The sequence below is a fragment of the Canis aureus genome, chromosome 3, assembly GCF_053574225.1.
Source record: "Canis aureus isolate CA01 chromosome 3, VMU_Caureus_v.1.0, whole genome shotgun sequence".
NCBI lineage: Eukaryota > Metazoa > Chordata > Mammalia > Carnivora > Canidae > Canis > Canis aureus.
This window is the reverse complement of record NC_135613.1, coordinates 37,632,028-37,644,346: the sequence shown is the minus strand read 5'-3', so window position 1 is coordinate 37,644,346 and position 12,319 is coordinate 37,632,028. Positions and strand designations below refer to the sequence as shown.

Genomic DNA, 12,319 nt, shown 5'->3' with positions numbered 1-12,319 from the left:
TGACACATTTTATGATGGAAGCAAAAGTAGAATATATAATGTATTTGAAATTTTTATGAGTTATGCCACATGGTATATAATACTTTAGGGCAGCCCATGTTTAAATTAAAACCTTTCTTCCAGGACTGCGCAAATCATAGCAAACAAAATACAGATGACAGTAGGCTTATCCATTATGAAGCATGTGACTAGCTCACCATCACAATGCATGCTCACCCTTTCATAGAAGTAGCATAGAGTATAAACTGGGAAATAGTTTTCAAGCCAGGTAGCAATTATATTTGCCAGCACCCCCTATATTTAGGAGGTGCCATATGATTTGTTTTCACCGATGGAATATGAGAAGAAATGTGTTACTTCCACATCAAGGTAATATGCAAATATGGTTTATTCATTCTCTTTTTCCTTTTCTAAAGACTTGATGTAAACAAGATTGGTGTCCTTGGAAACCAGGTGTCAAAAGACAGAGAGGTAACCTATATCCCTACCTCACCACTTGAAAGAAAGCCACTCACCAATCAGGAACATTCTTTTAAAAGATTTGATTTATTTATTCATGAGAGACACAGAGAGAGAGGCAGAGGCAGAGGCAGAGGCAGAGGGAGAAGCAGGCTCTCTTTGGGGAGCCTGATGTGGGACCGATCCCAGGACTCCAGGATCATGACCTGAGTGGAAGGCAGACACTTAACCACTGAGCCACCCAGGTGTCCCATCCAATCAGGAACTTGAATAAGAAATAAACTCCCATCGTATCTGAGCCATATACACTTTAGATTTTTTTTTTTTGTTATAGCAACTAGTGTTACTCTAACTAATACATTAGGATAGACTAGGTGACAGAGTATATCTATTTATGGAAGTGAGGTGGTAAAAGCCAACACATTGATGACAAGATCCAATTACTGAGCACTTGAGAACTGATTGAGGATTAAACTAGAAGGCTTCTAAGTTATCTTAATGCTCTAACCTAGTAACACCAATATCTTATATTTAATAAGCTTGCTATGTTCCAGGCCCAGTGCTAAGCATTTATATCAAATTTTCTTCAGACCTTGCAACAACCCTATGAGATAGCTCTATTTAAAGATAAGAATATTGATGGCGGCCAGTAAATAGAAGAAACTTGCATGGTCAGACAGTCCACAAGGAGTGGATTTGCATTCAGATCCACCGGGCTCCAAAGCCTGAATTCCTCACAACTGAATCATACTGTCTCCTAAATTTGTGACTGCATAATGTTCAGGGCTTGCCATCCATATCATGCTTTTGTTCTAGCGATTACTCATAAATTCCGCTATGGAGAACTAGTTGGAAGACAAATTTAGTTTGTATTGCAGCATTAGCTTATTTTTTCACTTTGCTTAAGAAGGAGAATCGAGATAAAGGATGAGAATTAACAGTAATAGAGCTTCTGCAATGGACCAGGTTCATTCACATTCATGTTAACTTGTTAAAGTCTTCTGAAATTAATATTATTATATCTGCCTTACAGGCAAAGAAGCTAAAAGTTAGTTATAAAAAAGTTTGTCCATATAGTCATTCATTCCTTTAATACATACTTATGGACTTTCCACTGTTTCCAGGTACTGTGTTGGCCATAGGAAATTCCAGGATGAACAAGGCAAGTGTGGTTCCTGACACGTTAGAATTTAAGCTCCAGCAGCTGCCATAGAAGGTAGCAAGCAAACTGCTGCTGAGAGTCATTTAGCAAAATTTGGATGCCTATGTGTCAGGGAAATTATAAAGGGAGTTCTGACATTGAGTGGTGATTGTATTGGGTGAATTCTAGGATCTCTTCTTGCACCAAGAGTCCAGATGTACAAGATCTAGTTGGTTAAAAAGAATTGCCAGAAATAATCAGAGGAGAGAGAAAATAAATGACAGAGAAAAGCAAACAGGCGCGAGGACTTTTTCTCTATCCAAAATCTGGCTTATAGTAATTGTTCAATAAATGTTAGCTATTTTCAGTTACAACTAAAGTAATTTCTGCATCCTATAAACCACTTCAAATGGCTTCTTATCAACAGAGCATCATTGTGTATAGCTCTCCACAAGTGAAATGAATCATGATTTATTGAGTGATTTCTGTTTTCCCTATTATCTTTTTCTTTATATGTTACATATTTTCTCACATAAGTCTCACAGTAATTTTACAAGTAGTTTACCAGTAAGGATAGGGTAGACCATGCTTCAATAACAAACTTATCTAAAATCAAGGTGGCTTAAAACAACAAAGATTTATTTCTTATTCATGTGCCAGTTGCAGGTTGGGTGGTGACCATACACAATGTGTCGTTTATGTTGACCCTGAGACTCAGAATGATAGAGCAGCCACTATAAACATCGAGGCTGTTACAGCAGAGGGAAAAAAAGAACCTAGTGAAGCACACAGTGGCTCTCAAAGCTCCTACCTGGAAGTGCTGCCCATCACTTATGTCCATATGTCATTGAGCAAAGGGAGTCAAAGGCCTTGCCTGAGCTTAATTGGGATGAGAGAGTATGATCCTAACATGCCTAGAATGAGAGAATCAAATATTTGTTCACAGCCTTAATAACTGCTTTAGGAAGATATTATTTATTATACCCAGTTTGCAGAAGAAAATGACTTTAGGGGAGAAGATAGAATGCTAAATAACTTACTGGAATTCAGACCACTAGGAAGTGGATTTGAATCTCATCTATGTGATTCCAAACCATATTCCTTTCTTTTCTTTCTTTCTTTCTTTCTTTCTTTCTTTCTTTCTTTCTTTCTTTCTGCTCTGTGAGAAGAGCCCAATGTGGACTTTGGACTCATGACCCCGAGATCAAGACCTGAACAGAGATCAAGAGTCAGGCACTTAACTGACTGAGCAACCCAGGCCCTGCATCCACTCCCCACCCCCTCCATTCTTCATCTGTATCCTGGAGCTCATATTTCTGCCATGTCACATTCCTTGCTCCATCCAACGTCACCTCTCTCTATATATGCTTTTCCCCTTTCCACTGGCTTCTTTCCCTCAGCATGCTTAAGTACTTATATTTTAAAGGGAAGAAAAATGCTTTTTCTTTATTTTTCTTGCTTCATTTTTTAAATTTACATTTTTTTATTTGAATTCAATTTGCCGACATATAGTATAACACCCAGTGCTCATCTCATCAAGTGCCCCCTCAGTGCCCGTCACCCAGTCACCCCATCCCCCCACCCGCCTTCCCTTCTGCAACCCTTTGTTTGTTTCCCAGAGTTGGGAGTCTCTCATGGTTTGTCTCCCTCTCTAATTTTTCCTCACTCAGTTCCCCTCCTTTCCCTTATAATTCCTTTTCACTATTTCTTATATTTCACATATTAGTGAAACCATATGATGATTGTCCTTCTCTGATTGACTTATTTCACTCAGCATCATACCCTCCAGTTCCATCCATGTCGAAGCAAATGGTGGGTATTTGTCTTTTCTGATAGCTGAGTAATATCCAGATAGATAGATAGATAGATAGATAGATAGATAGATAGATAGATTTGTGGACATTACTGCTGTGAACATTGGGGTGCAGATGTCCCGGCGTTTCACTACATCTCTATCTTTGGGTAAACCCTGAGTAGTGCAGTTGCTGGGTCGTAGAGTAGCTCTAATTTTAACATCGTGAGGAACCTCCACACTGTTTTCCAGAGTGGTTGTACCAGCTTGCATACTTACCAACAGTGCAAGAGGGTTCCCCTTTCCCCACATCTTCTCTACCATTTGTTGTTTCCTGTGTTGTTAATTTTCGCCATTCTCACTGGTGTGAAGTGTTATCTCATTGTGGTTTTGATTTGTATTTCCCTGATGACAAGTGATGTGGAATACATGGCTTGTTGGCCATGTGTATGTCTTCATTTCTGTTCATGTCTTCTGCTCATTTCATGATTGGATTGTTTCTTGGGTGTTGAGTTTGATAAGTTCTTTAAAGATCTTGGATACTAGCCCTTTATCTGATATGTCATTTGCAAATATCTTCTCCCATTCTGTAGGTTGTCTTTTAGTTTTGTCAACTGTTTCTTTTCTTCCTGAACTTAACCTGTACACCCAGCCACTGCCCTACTTCTTCACCCTTCCTCCCCACCACACTTTTTGAAAGTTATCTACAAGTATTGTTCACCTCCCGATCTTCCCCTGCTTCTAGATTCTGCTTTTATCACTCCCACTGAAATGACTTTTCAATGACCTACACACTTTAAATCTAAAGGCCTTTTGTCAATCCTTATATCAAGCTTGATCCCTCAATAACATGTGTCACTGATGACCACACCCTCATCCTTAAACTTCTCTTTCCTTTGGCTCACAAAGCCAATGCTTCTCAGAGCTTTCCTCCTACTACATCTCTGGCCATTCCTCACTGCCCTTTACAGGCTCTTCCTCTTTTTCTATCCCTTAACTAATGGTGTTCTAGAGGGCTGCGTTTTACACTCCTTTCTATTCTTACTCTACCCAATCTCTGAGAAGTCTCCTCACTCCCATATATTTAATTAACTCTACTGATTGATGCCTCCGACAATGATAGCTTATGGCCAGACCTGACTCTGGGGCCATAGACATATAGACCCAATTGCCGCTTAGACATTATTACTTGAATGTTTCATAGTGATTTCAAAAGCAGTATTTTGGGGCAAGTGATAAGTCCATGAATGGTTTTGGTAAATTCCATCTGGGAGATAGCTGGGGAATTTAACTTCTCCCCAAACTGGGTGTAAATTCCATCTGGGAGATAGCTGGGGAATTTAACTTCTCCCCAAACTGGGTTTGAAAGCTCGTCTGTGGGTTGTTGTTCGAGTCAGATAAGCATCTTTTTCTTAGTCCTCATTTCTAAGATTTTATTTTCTCTCTGCATGCTCCTGGCCTTTCTTTGCCCTTCTCTGGATGAATTAAAGTAATTTTTCTGAATATGAATTTAGGAATAATAACCAGGCATGCTCAGCTTAGATCCTTCTTCCTTCCCTCTCTTAGGAGAGGTTTTGTCTTCATAGAGCACTGGTTTCCCTCTGCTTACTCATTCCTCAGGTCTTACCTAACCAGGCATCCCAGGTAAGACAGTTCAGCTATGCCTTGGACTGGGCTCCATGACTGCCCAGTTTTGGGGTTAACTATTTGCAAGCCTCTTACGTAAGGAGCTTCCCATGAAAGTCTACCCTCTCTCCTAATGCACCAAATCACATGTGGATGTATGCATACACAGTGCTCCATCTCTGGATTCTTTGTCTCTGTTCCAGTTTGTTAAAGATTTTTTTTTTAAGATTTTATTTATTTACTCATGAGAGACACAGAGAGGGGGTGAGAGACATAGGCTGAGGGAGAAGCAGGCTCTATGCATGGAGCCTAATGCAGAACTCAATCCCAGGACCCTGGGATCACGACCTGAGCCAATGATAGACACTCAACCACTGAGCCACCCAGGTGCCCCTGTTTAAGCTTTTTATAGTTTTATATTGTGCCTCTTCAAAGGAAGAGAAAAGGAGAAGAAAGCTATTATTTTTGAATGCCTACTATGGGCTGGTTATATCATCTCATTTAATATTGCAATCCTGTTAGACCATCATCATTATTGTCCCATATAACAGTAGAAAAAACACACGGTTCAGAGAAGTTAAGCAATTGGTCCAAGGACACACAATGAGCTTGTTCATTCAGTAATTATGGAGTGTTGGGGGCAGATCCAGGAATTGAACCCAGAACATTTTTATTTCGAAATCTTTATCCTGTTAACACAGGACGCTGCTACTTCTCTATCTTGAGGGTCAGACTCACAAGGGCATAATCCTTTCCATAGATCTCCCAACACCTATGAACTCACATTAACTGAAAACATCCCTCGCTCTGTAAAAGTATCAAACTGGAAATTCAACTAATGCCATCAGTGTTGATAGTTTTTGAGATCTGGGCTCTTTATCCAACTACCAAATCTCCCTCTCTGCTGAGTGGCCAGTCCCCCTTCAATACCTGGTGTTCTTCCTGTGTCCAGTTTTGTCAAGAATCATGAAACTATAGACCACAGAATTGCCAGGAGCCTCATGCTGTACTTAGTCCAATGCCTCATGCTCATAAAGAAGAACCTGAGGCCGGAAAGGGCAAGTGCCTGGCCCACAGCCACACAGTGATTTAATAGCAAACCTGAAAGTAGAGCCCTTGTTTGGCTGGTGGCCTTGGAAACAATATTCTGTTCATTTTTCCGAAAAGCCCCCAACTAGACCTGTAAAATATCTTGGCCTGTTGGTTTAAAGGATTTTCTTTTTCACTCTTTTCGCTAACTGAACTCCTGAAACAGATTGGACTGAACAACTGAGCAGTAGGGAGGCAAAGTAAACAGAATGGTCCTTGGTGCCCCCGGCATGTCTGTTGTCTGCAGCGACTCATCACTGCCTGCGAGGCTGACAGACACAGCTGCTCCTTCACGGGGTTCTCAGACTCCTCCTGGTGTGCGAAGAGACCCACAGTTGCAATGCCAGGACAGGAGAGCTTACACGTGCCTGTCCTGGGGATCCCCCACATGATCTTTGTATGCAAGTGTGCATGGGTGGAGGGGTACTGGGGTGAGGCCTCCTTGTGACAGCAGCACAGATTTAAAATCCAGATCAACAAATCTTCCCTGGCTCCAACTAAGCACCACACAGATTCTTGCAGGCCTGGTAGATCTCCACGCTCAAGGGGAAGGGACTCAGGACCTGTTACTTTTCAGAAGCTAGGTTCCAGTTGCAGCTCTAGCACTTACTTCACCTTTGCACCTTACATCCTAAGCTGTCACTTCACAGCTGTCATCTCAACTCTCTGAGGGTCTAGCTTCCCCAACTGTGAGATTAAGCTGCTAATGTCTGTGTTGTAGCATTGTTTAAAGTATCAGTTAGAAACTAAGGTTGCTCCAAGTGGAATATGTTTTTACAGAAGTATTTCATTTGGGTAACAATCTATTGAATTGCATTTTAATGCTAACATATACCACAAATAACAGACTCTTCCTTAGCATTTGCAGTGCCCTTGGGCAAATTAGGAAAAAAAAAAAAAAGCCCTGTTGGCTAGTTGTAGCCTCATGTGCAGGCTTGTCAAGTCAAAGTGCCATCCAGTGAAGGAAAAGTTGTTTCTACCTGCAGCTAGAACTTGTCCTCTGGCCCAGTGATGGTTTGGTGAGCACGAAGTAGGCCGGATTTCAGCCCATCTTCACCCTCTCATCTGGGTACCTTTGCATGGGGAATAAGTTGTAAAGCCATGTGCAGATGCCCTGTCCAAACATACTTACTCCATCTTAGCAGTCATCTACTTCACCTGTCATGCTTACTAATGTAACTCTCAAAGGCATTTGAATTTGAGTTGTTTTAGAGCCAGCACTGAGCATGGTGCCTGCAACACACACAGTAGGGTCTGCATGAATATTTTCGCGGAGAAGGAGGGGAGGGTTAAATAGGAAAACCTACTCAATGAATGCTTATTGCATGAATGAGTGAGCTTACAGCTTAGTTAGGAAAACAAGACATAAATCCCCGTGTGAAATGTTTAATAACAATAAAAATTTCAAATTATGGCAGAATACAACAGCTCAAGAGATGGTGCAAGTCAGCATAGGAGTGTCAAATTAATTGCCAGGCAATAATTTTTATAGGAGTTCAAAAGGGTGGGGGAGATCCATTTGTGGACTCAGAGTCAGAAAACCTGGATGGGCTCTTGTTTGTGCACTTACACAGCACGTTTATTCATTCATCAAATGTTTCCCAGGCCCATATTAGTGCCAGCCTGTCTGCTAGATTCTGCGGATGCATAGATGAACAGCACAGAACCCACAGCTTCAAGGAGCTCGCAGGCTAGTGGGGAATGACAGCCAGGCAAACAGACAATATAAATATGATCCACCTTTTCTCCTCCCCACTTTGCTCCCTCTTCCCTTATGTCTGCTAATAATAGGCTTTAAGGATGCTGTGCTATCTGTCTGCTGGCCCTTGGAGAGTGGACGTTCGGCACACGGACTGCACCCAGAGGTTCACAGTTGCAAGGGCAGGCCCACACCATCTTCAGAACTCTGTGGAGCTTCCACGGAGCCTTTCCTGCCAAGTCCATCCTCCTTGCAGTACTCTAATCACCCTGGCAACTGTGTACCCGTAGATTCTCTGGCAATAATGCCAGTGATGGTGAAGGGTATTCTCTTAAACCTCCATTAAAGAGGGAGAAAAATACACCTTCTCCAAAAGGTAGCACCTGGCTCTCAGTTCCCTCTTTTTTCAGGAAAGGGCCAAGCTGGAAGCGGACATCCTCTTTTCACAGACCCTGTAGCTGAGCTCTGTGGCCAAAGGCTCTGGAGAAGCATCAGTGGTATCATGGGAAGAGCACAGTCACTGGGGCAAGGAGTCTCAGAATTGACTCCTAGCCATGTTACCTTCAAACAGGGGAACTCAGACACATTGGCCTAATCTCCTTGGGTCTCTGTTTTTCTTTTTGTAAAATGGACATAATAGTACCTATCTTCAGGCTTGTTTTGAGAATTACATGAAAGTGGAATAATGAACATTAGTTGAATACAAAATGGAGGCCCCCATACCATTGCCCAGATCACTGAGCAAGTTACTAGCCAAAAGCGAACTAGAACCACTCTTGTCTTCTGACTCCCAATTTGGCAATATCCTCCTTCTCCCTTCCCCCGAGCCCTTTGTTCTGTGGAGTAATCACCTGCCAGTGATTGCCACTGGTTGTGAAGAAGATAAGTATGAGAAAGTATGGATAGCCCAAGGAAGACTTGCCTGCATTAGATTGAGAATGGCAGCCTACTAGAGATGGCTCAGTGCTTCTAGGCCAATATGAATTGCACACTATTCTCTGGCATAGGTGGAAATGCAGTATTCTAAGGAAATGACACTTGGTATTGAGCAGCAACACTACTAGATTACAGGAAGAGATGATCCTGCCATGCTGAGCCTTGGTTACAGAGCAGGGTCAGCAAATATGTACTAAATTCAGCCACCATCCACATCCACCCATGGTCTCCATCAGTCATCAACCCCAGTCTTCTTTTCTATTGATTCCTGATCGGGACTCCGAATCCTTCCATTTCCTATCAATCAACTAGTGTGGTCATTCATTCAATAAACATTGGCCAAGTACCTAAAATGTGCTAGGTACTGAAGATTAAGTCAGACGTCGCCTTGACTTATAAAGCTTATATCCTGTCATTCCAGATGCAATCTGGTTGCCATCCAGGTTTCTAACCCTCCTGTGCTCCATGCTTGGAATTAGTGCAGGATGATAGTACAGGCAAAGGTTTTGAAATTGGGGAAGCCAGTGTTTGAATTTGGCTCTGCCACCACAGTAGATGCCTAGTAATGTTGTGTCCAGTACTCTTTATCTGGGAATGGGGTCTTCCTGCTGTCGGGGAACTGCCTCTCCCCTGCTCCATGATGTTTGGCCACACGATTGAGTCTGCATCAGGCTTGGTCAGTCATAGTATGCCTTTACCTTTGGCCAGAATAGAGGTTAGGCATGTGATCCAATCCAGGACAAGATGAAAAAAAAATTGTAGGTTTGAAACTGGGAACTCTTTCTTGAGATAATACAAAACTAGGGCTCTCAGTAGCCATGTCCACACCCTCTACCCTCCCCTTAGAAAGAAACTTTCTGTGGGGGCGGGGTGGGGGAGATGTAGGGAGGGCAAGCCACAGAGGAAAGCAAAGAAGAGGTGGGGTAGAGATGGAGAGGGAAATGGAGGTGGATCACAGACACAATAACAGCCTTGGAATCAATGAAGACTAGACTGGACTCCCCTGGACTGCCAAGTGACACCAGGCAATGAATTCCCTTTGCTTCAAGCTGGTGATCCTGACCTCTCAGACAGAGGCGGTAGATCCTGACCTCTCTCCTGGAGGAGAGAATAAGCATATTTTTGTAGAGAGGAAGCAGGATTCCTGAAGAACAACTCCAACTGTCTCTATACCAATAAACGTTTAAAAGGGAGACTGAACATACATCTTGTCATATGTTTTCCTTTGAGCGTACATCTGAAGTGAACGTGTTCAGGATGGTCCTCCCTTGTGGTATGTAAGTCCCCACAGGGCCTGGGATTTGTTGCTCCCATATTTTTCCTCCAGCTACTGACTGTAATATTCATCCTTTTATCTTTGTAGGGTGCATTGTGCTTTGAAAAACACTTCCATCTACATTATCTCATTTGATTCTCAGGGCATCTGTGAAAAAGGCAGGGTGGGGATTACTATTCTTGCCTGTCAGATTGAAAACGGAGGCTGAGGCCCTGGGATCTTGGAACCTAAAAAGAAATACAGACAGTGACCTCACAGGGGATGAATGGCACAGAGGTGGAAAGATCACTGGATCTGGAGCTGGGAGGCACAGGCATGAGACCTGGCTCTCTTACTTGCTAGCTGTCTGACTGTGGGCATATCACTCAGACCTTCCCAGGCTCAGTTTTTCGGTCAGATATATAGGGATGATATTTTCCTTCAAGGATTCTTGTGACTATCTCAGGAAATGATATAGAACAAAGGGTTAGCAAGGTATTCAGTGCCACTCACCTGTTTGGGGTTGATTTCTATGAGTGGTGGGCAGTGGTGTGCTGAATTCAGCTAGTCTAGGCTCACCAGAGCTGTGGGGCACCCCCACACAATAAATGACAGAGCAGGGACTCAAAGCTATGTCTCATATTCTGTCTGATATCCGTATGCCATATCAGAGATGCACCGTTATCACCTGTTCTTTCCTCGATCTCCAGCCCGGAATAGTGAGTGAGTCAGTCAGTTTCTAGACACTTGACACTTTGGATCCTTGTTTGGACTTCAGCATCCTAGTTTCCAAAGAAAACAGGCATGGAGAAAGATGGGGAGGAGTAAAGTACATGGAGCTGGGTGAATGAACTGACTATCTTGGAGACCTACAGTTCTGGGTCTCGGTTGGAGAAATGCTTGAGAGAACTAGAGGGTAGGCGACATCGTTAGTTGGAGCCACAGGAAGCATTTAGGCATGGAGAGGGAGAAAGGGTCCAAGCGCCCACTCCACTATGTCATCTAGCTGGGGTTCAGCTCGTTCATCTGTCAGAGGAGGCAATACCCAAACATTCCTGTTTCTGTGGGCATTGATGGGGAAAAGGATTCTGAAGTCCTCTGGAATCTATTACACTGCATGAATGCAAGAGCATTTGCATGTGTCTCGGCTGAGAACCTTTCCTCCTGTTGCTAAGAGAGAGAAGACTGTCTGTTTTCCTTTCCTGCCATCTCTGGCTCTACACGCCACCCCACCCCACCCCTTTCTTTCCCCTTCTATTTTTATACTTTGAGTGCTTCATAAGATGATGTCCTGCATGCTTTAAACTAGATGAGGGTATCAGGTAGGAAAAAAAAAAAGCACCTAAACAAAATGAAAATTGGTTTCCTGCTTGGCAAGATGACAGATGATGGGCTCAGGGGCTGACATTACCAATGCAAGCCTTTCTGCAGGTGTCAAGAGGAACTCTTTCTAGACTCAACAAGTTACCCCTGCCAGGCCCTGGGCAGGACAGTTCCAGGATTGGGATGGCCAACCCTCCCTTCCCCCTGATGGAGCTAAGGTATTGGAGGAACACTCTGGAGGCCCCTGGAGGAGCACTCTGGAAGTTCTAGAAGTGGGGTAGATACAGTGAAGATGAAAATTAACACTTATTTAACACCTTAGGGGCCTGTATCCCCTTATTAAGTACAATAATAAGAATACATATGATTATTTATATTTTTCAGGCGAGGAAAGGGGTACTCAGAGTGGTGGGAGAAACTCACATTCAAGCTCCCAGGATACCTCCAAGTGGCCCTTCCCCCTAACTAACCTGGTGGAAGAGGAGAGGTCACTGTGGTTGTGCTGGCCAGGGAATGGAAGGGGACTTAGGAGCCTCTGATTGGTTCCCCTGCTTCTACCTTCCAGTCCATTCTCTGCATAACAGAGAAAACAGCCCAGGTGAGCATTTACAAATGCAAATTGTACTATCTCCAATGCCAGAACAATCACATTCCTTTGAACTCCAGACTTCTGAGTTGAATCACCTTATGGACTTCCTCCCATAAGACCAGCCTCTCTCTCTCTGACCTCCCCCACTTTATCTCGTACCACTAATGACCGTTCCTGCTGTATTCCAGCCATAGTTAGTTTTCTTCCTCAAATGCATTCATTCACTCGTGCCTCAGGGCCGGCCTTTGCACTTGCTGTTCTCTCTGTCTTTAATGCTTTCCCCTTCAGATCTTTTATGCCTGGCCCCTTATCATAGAGGTCTCAGGTCAGTTGCTGTCTTCTCAGTCCTTTCCCAACTGCCAGCCTTATGTCCCATCCTGGTCATTTCCTATCACATGCCACCATCTGAC

The 12,319-nt window shown here is 43.3% G+C and overlaps 1 protein-coding gene across 2 annotated transcripts in view; it reads left to right on the top strand.

Moving 5' to 3' along the window:
- Positions 1-12,319, top strand: part of DAB1 (DAB adaptor protein 1) — a 1,166,965-nt gene that overhangs the window by 41,483 nt on the left and 1,113,163 nt on the right. The window lies entirely within an intron of this gene.